Source organism: Palaemon carinicauda, chromosome 4 (genome assembly GCF_036898095.1).
Source record: "Palaemon carinicauda isolate YSFRI2023 chromosome 4, ASM3689809v2, whole genome shotgun sequence".
Classification (NCBI taxonomy): domain Eukaryota; kingdom Metazoa; phylum Arthropoda; class Malacostraca; order Decapoda; family Palaemonidae; genus Palaemon; species Palaemon carinicauda.
Window position 1 is genome coordinate 30,203,071 of NC_090728.1, and position 7,313 is coordinate 30,210,383.

Below are 7,313 nucleotides of genomic sequence, written 5' to 3' on the forward strand. Positions count from 1 at the left end.
TGGTCCCCCAAAAAAGATTCCATTGGACTATAGAGAAGTCTCAACAAGATGGACTTAGTAGAGGAAAGAATACTCTACAAGATGGCATCAGCAGAGGGAAGAAGCCATACTTGTTCTTGTATGCAGTGTTCTTGACAAAGATTCACTTGTACTGTCTCTTTGTCAGGTGGACAAATGCAAAACAAACAAGTCTGACTTCTATTATGCTATGATACCTCTCTAGAGGATGGCCTCAGTAGATAAAAGGTCTCTACAAGATGGACTCGGCAGAGGGAAGAAGCCATACTTGTTCTTGTATGCATGTTCCTTGAAAAGATTCACTTGTACTGTCTCTTTGTCAGGTGGACAAATACAAAACAAACAAGTCTGACTTCTTCTAGTATGCAATGTCTGCCCCCCCCCTAAAAAAAAAGATTCCATTGATTACAGAGAACTCTCAACAGGAAGGGCTAAGTAGGGAAGAAATCTCTATGAGATAATATCAGCAGAGGGAAGAAGCCATACTTGTTCTAGTATGCATTGTTCCTTGACAAAAATCACTTGTACTGTCTCTTTGTCAGGTGGAAAAATGTAAAACAAACATCTGACTTCTTCTAGTATGCTATGTTCCCCCAAAAAAGATTCCATTGGACTAAGAGAAGTCTCAACAAGATGGACTTAAGTAGAGGAAAGAATCTCTACAAGATGGCATCAGCAGAGGGAAGAAGCCATACTTGTTCTTGTATGCATTGTTCCTTGACAAAGATTCACTTGTACTGTCTCTTTGTCAGGTGGACAAATGCAAAACAAACGTCTGACTTCTTCTAGTATGCTATGTTCCCCCAAAAAAGATTCCATTGGACTATAGAGAAGTCTCAACAAGATGGACTTAGTAGAGGAAAGAAGTCTCTACAAGATGGAATCACCATAGGGAAAGAAGCCATACTTGTTCTTGTATGCATTGTTCTTTGACAAAGATTCACTTGTAATGTCTCTTTGTCAGTGGACAAATGCAAAACAAACGTCTGACTTCTTCTAGTATGCTATGGTCCCCCCAAAAAAGATTCCATTGGACTATAGAAAAGTCTCAACAAGATGGACTTAGTAGAGGAAAGAATACTCTACAAGATGGCATCAGCAGAGGGAAGAATCCATACTTGTTCTTGTATGCAGTGTTCTTGACAAAGATTCACTTGTACTGTCTCTTTGTCAGGTGGACAAATGCAAAACAAACAAGTCTGACTTCTCTAGTATGCTATGTCCCCCAAAAAGATTCATTGGACTATAGAGAAGTATCAACAAAATGGACTTAGTAGAGGAAAGAATCTCTACAAGATGGCATCGGCAGAGGGAAGAAGCCATACTTGTTCTTGTATGCAGTGTTCCTTGACAAAGATTCACTTGTACTGTCTCTTTGTCAGGTGGACAAATGCAAAACAAACAAGTCTGACTTCTTCTAGTATGCTATGTTCCCCCAAAAAAGATTCCATTGGACTATAGAGAAGTCTCAAAAAATGGACTTAGTAGAGGAAAGAATTCTCTACAAGATGGCATCGGCAGAGGGAAGAAGCCATACTTGTTCTTGTATGCAGTGTTCCTTGACAAAGATTCACTTGTACTGTCTCTTTGTCAGGTGGACAAATGCAAAACAAAGTCTGACTTCTATATGCTATGATCCCTCTCTAGAGGATGGCCTCAGTAGAGAGAAGGTCTCTTCAAGATGGACTCGGCAGAGGGAAGAAGCCATACTTGTTCTAGTATGCATTGTTCCTTGACAAAGATTCACTTGTACTGTCTTTTTGTCAGGTGGACAAATGCAAAACAAACAAGTCTGACTTCTTCTAGTATGCTATGTCTCCCCAAAAAAGATTCCATTGGACTAAGAGAAGTCTCAACAAGATGGACTTAGTAGAGGGAAGAAGTCTCTACAAGATGGACTAGCAGAGGGAAGAAGCCATACATGTTCTTTTAGTGTGCATTGTTCCTTGACAAAGATTCACTTGTACTGTCTTTTTGTCAGGTGGACAAATGCAAAACAAACGTCTGACTTCTTCTAGTATGCTATGTTCCCCCAAAAAAGATTCCATTGGACTATAGAGAAGTCTCAACAAGATGGACTTAGTAGAGGAAAGAAGTCTCTACAAGATGGCATCAGCAGAGGGAAGAAGCCATACTTGTTCTTGTATGCAGTGTTCCTTGACAAAGATTCACTTGTACTGTCTCTTTGTCAGGTGGACAAATGCAAAACAAACGTCTGACTTCTATTGTATGCTATGTTCCCCCAAAAAGATTCATTCGACTATAGAGAAGTCTCAACAAGATGGACTTAGTAGAGGAAAGAAGACTCTACAAGATGGCATCAGCAGAGGGAAGAAGCCATACTTGTTCTTGTATGCAGTGTTCCTTGACAAAGATTCACTTGTACTGTCTCTCTGTCAGGTGGACAAATGCAAAACAAACAAGTCTGACTTCTATTATGCTATGATTCCATTGGACTCTCTACAAGATGGACTTAGTAGAGGAAGAATCTCTACAAGATGGACTCAGCAGAGGGAAGAAGCCATACTTGTTTTAGTATGCATTGTTCCTTGACAAAGATTCACTTGTACTGTCTTTTTGTCAGGTGGACAAATGCAAAACAAACGTCTGACTTCTTCTATATGCTATATTCCCCCAAAAAAGATTTCATTGGACTAGAGAAGTCTCAACAAATGACTAGAGAGAAGAAGTCTCTACAAGATGGCATCGGCAGAGGAAGAACCCATACTTGTTCTTGTATGCATTGTTCCTTGACAAAGATTCACTTGTACTGTCTCTTTGTCAGGTGGACAAATGCAAAACAAACGTCTGACTTCTTCTATATGCTATGTTCCCCCTCATTGGACTAGAGGATGGCTCAGTAGAGAGAAGGTCTCTACAAGATGGCTTGGCAGAGGGAAGAAGCCATACTTGTTCTTGTATGCAGTGTTCCTTGTCAAAGATTCACTTTGTACTGTCTCTTTGTCAGGTGGACAAATGCAAACAAACAAGTCTGACTTCTTCTAGTATGCTATGTTCCCTCCCTATAAAAAGATTCCATTGGACTACAGACAAGTCTCAACAAGATGGACTAGTAGAGGAAAAATCTCTACAAGATGGACTCAGCAGAGGGAAGAAGCCATACTTGTTCTAGTATGCATTGTTCCTTGCAAAGATTCACTTGTACTGTCTCTTTGTCAGTGGACAAATGCAAAACAAACGTCTGACTTCTTCTAGTATGCTATGTTCCCCCAAAAAAGATTCCATTGGACTAAGAGAAGTCTCAACAAAATGGACTTAGTGAGGAAAGAAGTCTCTACAAGATGGCATCAGCAGAGGGAAGAAGCCATACTTGTTCTTGTATGCATTGTTCCTTGACAAAGATTCACTTGTACTGTCTCTTTGTCAGTGGACAAATGCAAAACAAACGTCTAACTTCTTCTAGTATGCTATGTTCCCCCAAAAAAGATTCCATTGGACTATAGAGAAGTCTCAACAAGATGGACTTAGTAGAGGAAAGAAGTCTACAAGATGGCATAGCAGAGGGAAGAAGCCATACTTGTTCTTGTATGCATTGTTCCTTGACAAAGATTCACTTGTACTGTCTCTTTGTCAGGTGGACAAATGCAAAACAAACAAGTCTGACTTCTTCTAGTATGCTATGTTCCCCCCCCCCAAAAAAAAGATTCATTGGACTATAGAGAAGTCTCAACAAGATGGACTTAGTAGAGGAAAGAAGACTTTACAAGATGGCATCAGCAGAGGGAAGAAGCCATACATGTTCTTGTATGCATTGTTCCTTGACAAAGATTCACTTGTACTGTCTCTTTGTCAGGTGGACAAATGCAAAACAAACGTCTGACTTCTTCTAGTATGCTATGTTCCCCCAAAAAAGATTCCATTGGACTATAGAGAGTCTCAACAAGATGGACTTAGTAGAGGAAAGAAACTCTACAAGATGGCATCAGCAGAGGGAAGAAGCCATACTTGTTCTTGTATGCATTGTTCCTTGACAAAGATTCACTTGTACTGTCTCTTTGTCAGGTGGACAAATGCAAAACAAACGTCTGACTTCTTCTAGTATGCTATGTTCCCCCCAAAAAAGATTCCATTGGACTATAGAGAAGTCTCAACAAGATGGACTTAGTAGAGGAAAGAAGACTCTACAAGATGGCATCAGCAGAGGGAAGAAGCCATACTTGTTCTTGTATGCAGTGTTCTTGACAAAGATTCACTTGTACTGTCTCTTTGTCAGGTGGACAAATGCAAAACAAACAAGTCTGACTTCTTCTAGTATGCTATGATTCCATTGGACTATAGAGAAGTCTCAACAAGATGGCCTTAGTAGAGGAAAGAAGACTCTACAAGATGGCTCAGCAGAGGGAAGAAGCCATACTTGTTCTTGTATGCAGTGTTCTTGACAAAGATTCACTTGTACTGTCTCTTTGTCAGGTGGACAAATGCAAAACAAACAAGTCTGACTTCTTCTAGTATGCTATGCCCCCCTAAAAAAGATCCATAGGACTACAGAGAAGTCTTAACAAGATGGACTTAGTAGAGAGAAGGTCTCTACAAGATGGCCTCGGCAGAGGGAAGAAGCCATACTTGTTCTGTATGCATTGTTCCTTGACAAAGATTCACTTGTACTGTCTCTTTGTCAGGTGGACAAATGCAAAACAAACAAGTCTGACTTCTTCTAGTATGCTATGCCCCCCCCCCCCTAAAAAAAAGATTCCCATTGGACTACAGAGAAGTCTCAACAAGATGGACTTAGTAGAGGGAAGAAAAATCTCTACAAGATGGACTCAGCAGAGGGAAGAAGCCATACTTGTTCTAGTGTGCATTTTTCCTTGACAGAGATTCACTTGTACTGTCTTTTTGTCAGGTGGACAAATGCAAAACAAACGTCTGACTTCTTCTAGTATGATATGTCCCCCTAAAAAAGATTCCATTGGACTAAAGAGAAGTCTCAACAAGATGGACTTAGTAGAGGAAAGAATAATCTACAAGATGGCATCAGCAGAGGGAAGAAGCCATACATGTTCTTGTATGCATTGTTCTTTGACAGAGATTCACTTGTACTGTCTATTTGTCAGTTGGAAAAATGCAAAACAAACGTCTGACTTCTTCTATTATGCTATGTTCCCCAAAAAAGATTCCATTGGACTGTAGAGAAGTCTCAACAAGATGGACTTAGTAGAGGAAAGAAGACTCTATAAGATGGCATCAGCAGAGGGAAGAAGCCACACTTGTTCTAGTGTGCATTGTTCCTTGACAGAGATTCACTTGTACTGTCTTTTTGTCAGGTGGACAAATGCAAAACAAACGTCTGACTTCTTCTAGTATGCTATGTCCCCCCAAAAAAGATTCCATTGGACTAAAGAGAAGTCTCAACAAGATGGACTTAGTAGAGGAAAGAATAATCTACAAGATGGCATCAGCAGAGGGAAGAAGCCACACTTGTTCTAGTGTACATTGTTCCTTGACAGAGATTCACTTGTACTGTCTCTTTGTCAGGTGGACAAATGCAAAACAAATGTCTGACTTCTTCCAGTATGCAATGTTCCCCCAAAAAAGATTCCATTATACTATAGAGAAGTCTCAACAAGACGGACTTAGTAGAGGAAAGAAGACTCTATAAGATGGCATCAGCAGAGGGAAGAAGCCATCATCATCGGTTAATCCCTTCGATCGAAGGTCATCCTTGATACAGTCCACCCACCTTTGCTTTCGTCTCCCTCTCCTTCTCGTTTCCTGTACATCTATTTCCATCACTCTCCTCCCTAAAATACTGTTCATCTCTTCTCATGACATGAGCATACCACCTCAGTCTACTTTCTTGGATCTTATCTGATAGTTCTGTAACTCCTGTGGTACCCCTAATTACCTCATTCCGTATCTTATCTCTTCTTGTCACCCCACACATCCATCTCAACATTCTCATCTCTGCAATTAATCTCTTTATGCTAATTCCTAAGAGGAATAGTTTCGTGCAGCAAGATTTTCTTTTAACCCAATCCGTCCCCCTGCTGCCAGCGACTTCATCGAGATTTAGAGGAACATTTCCTCCCACATCCAAAGTTCTCGTTACTCCATCAGGTTGCTTCTTCGCTTCATAGTCCTCAGCCATGTAGACCTGGGTGTTCCAACTCTTCTAGTGCCTTGTGAATCCCAGTTAAACATTGGCCAACATTTAACTGACTTTCACAAGGCCCTAGAAGAGTTGGAATACCCAGCCCTACATGGCTGAGGACTATGAAACGTGAAGTAGATGATGATCAATGAGAAGTATTGAATTAAAATCTCAAGATAGAGATGACTGGTGAAATCTAACCGAAGCCCTTTGCGTTAATAAGCGTAAAGGAGGAGATGATGATGATGATGATGGTGGTAATTTGAAAAAATGATAATATCAAGAAGTAAAAGTGACAGCCGTTCATGCAACACATCATCATCATCATAATAATAATAATAATAATAATAATAATAATAATAATAATAATAAATAATAATAATAATAACAATAATAATAATAATAATCATAATAATAATAATAATAATAATAATAATAATAATAATAATAATAATAATAATAATAATATCTAAAATATGTTTCGATACCATAGAATGGTACCAAGAATATAGCCTGATACCTTAAAATGGTGTACCATCATTATAGCCTGATATCTGAGAATGGTACCATGAATATAGTCCGATACCTTAAAATGGTACCATGAATATAGCATGAAATCATAAAATTGTACCATAAATATAGCTTGATATCTTAGAATGGTACCATGAATATAACCTAATACCCTAAAATGGTACCATGAATATAACCTAATATCTTAGAATGGTACCATGAATATAACATATTTTGATACCTTTAAAGCTTCGAAAATGGTATTTCTGGTATCTTAAAGTGGTCCGAAGAGTAAAGAATTTGCTAACTTGATATTATTTCAAAATCCTTTCTGGAAGTTTAAAAAGGTACCAAAATTAGTACTAGGTTCCTTAATGCAGAACTACAAAAGTGTAGAGAGAGAGAGAGAGAGAGAGAGAGAGAGAGAGAGAGAGAGAGAGAGAGAGAGAGAGAGAGAGTGTGTGTGTTCATGGTTTTACAAAAAATGATAACAAAAACACTTAGAGAGAGAGAGAGAGAGAGAGAGAGAGAGAGAGAGAGAGAGAGAGAGAGAGAGAGAGAGAGAGATTGTTCACGGTCATTATACAAATATATATATACAAGCATCACACCGAAGAGAAACGAAACTTTAAGAAACAATGAAGGCAATCCTAAACTTCCAAAACAGAATGAT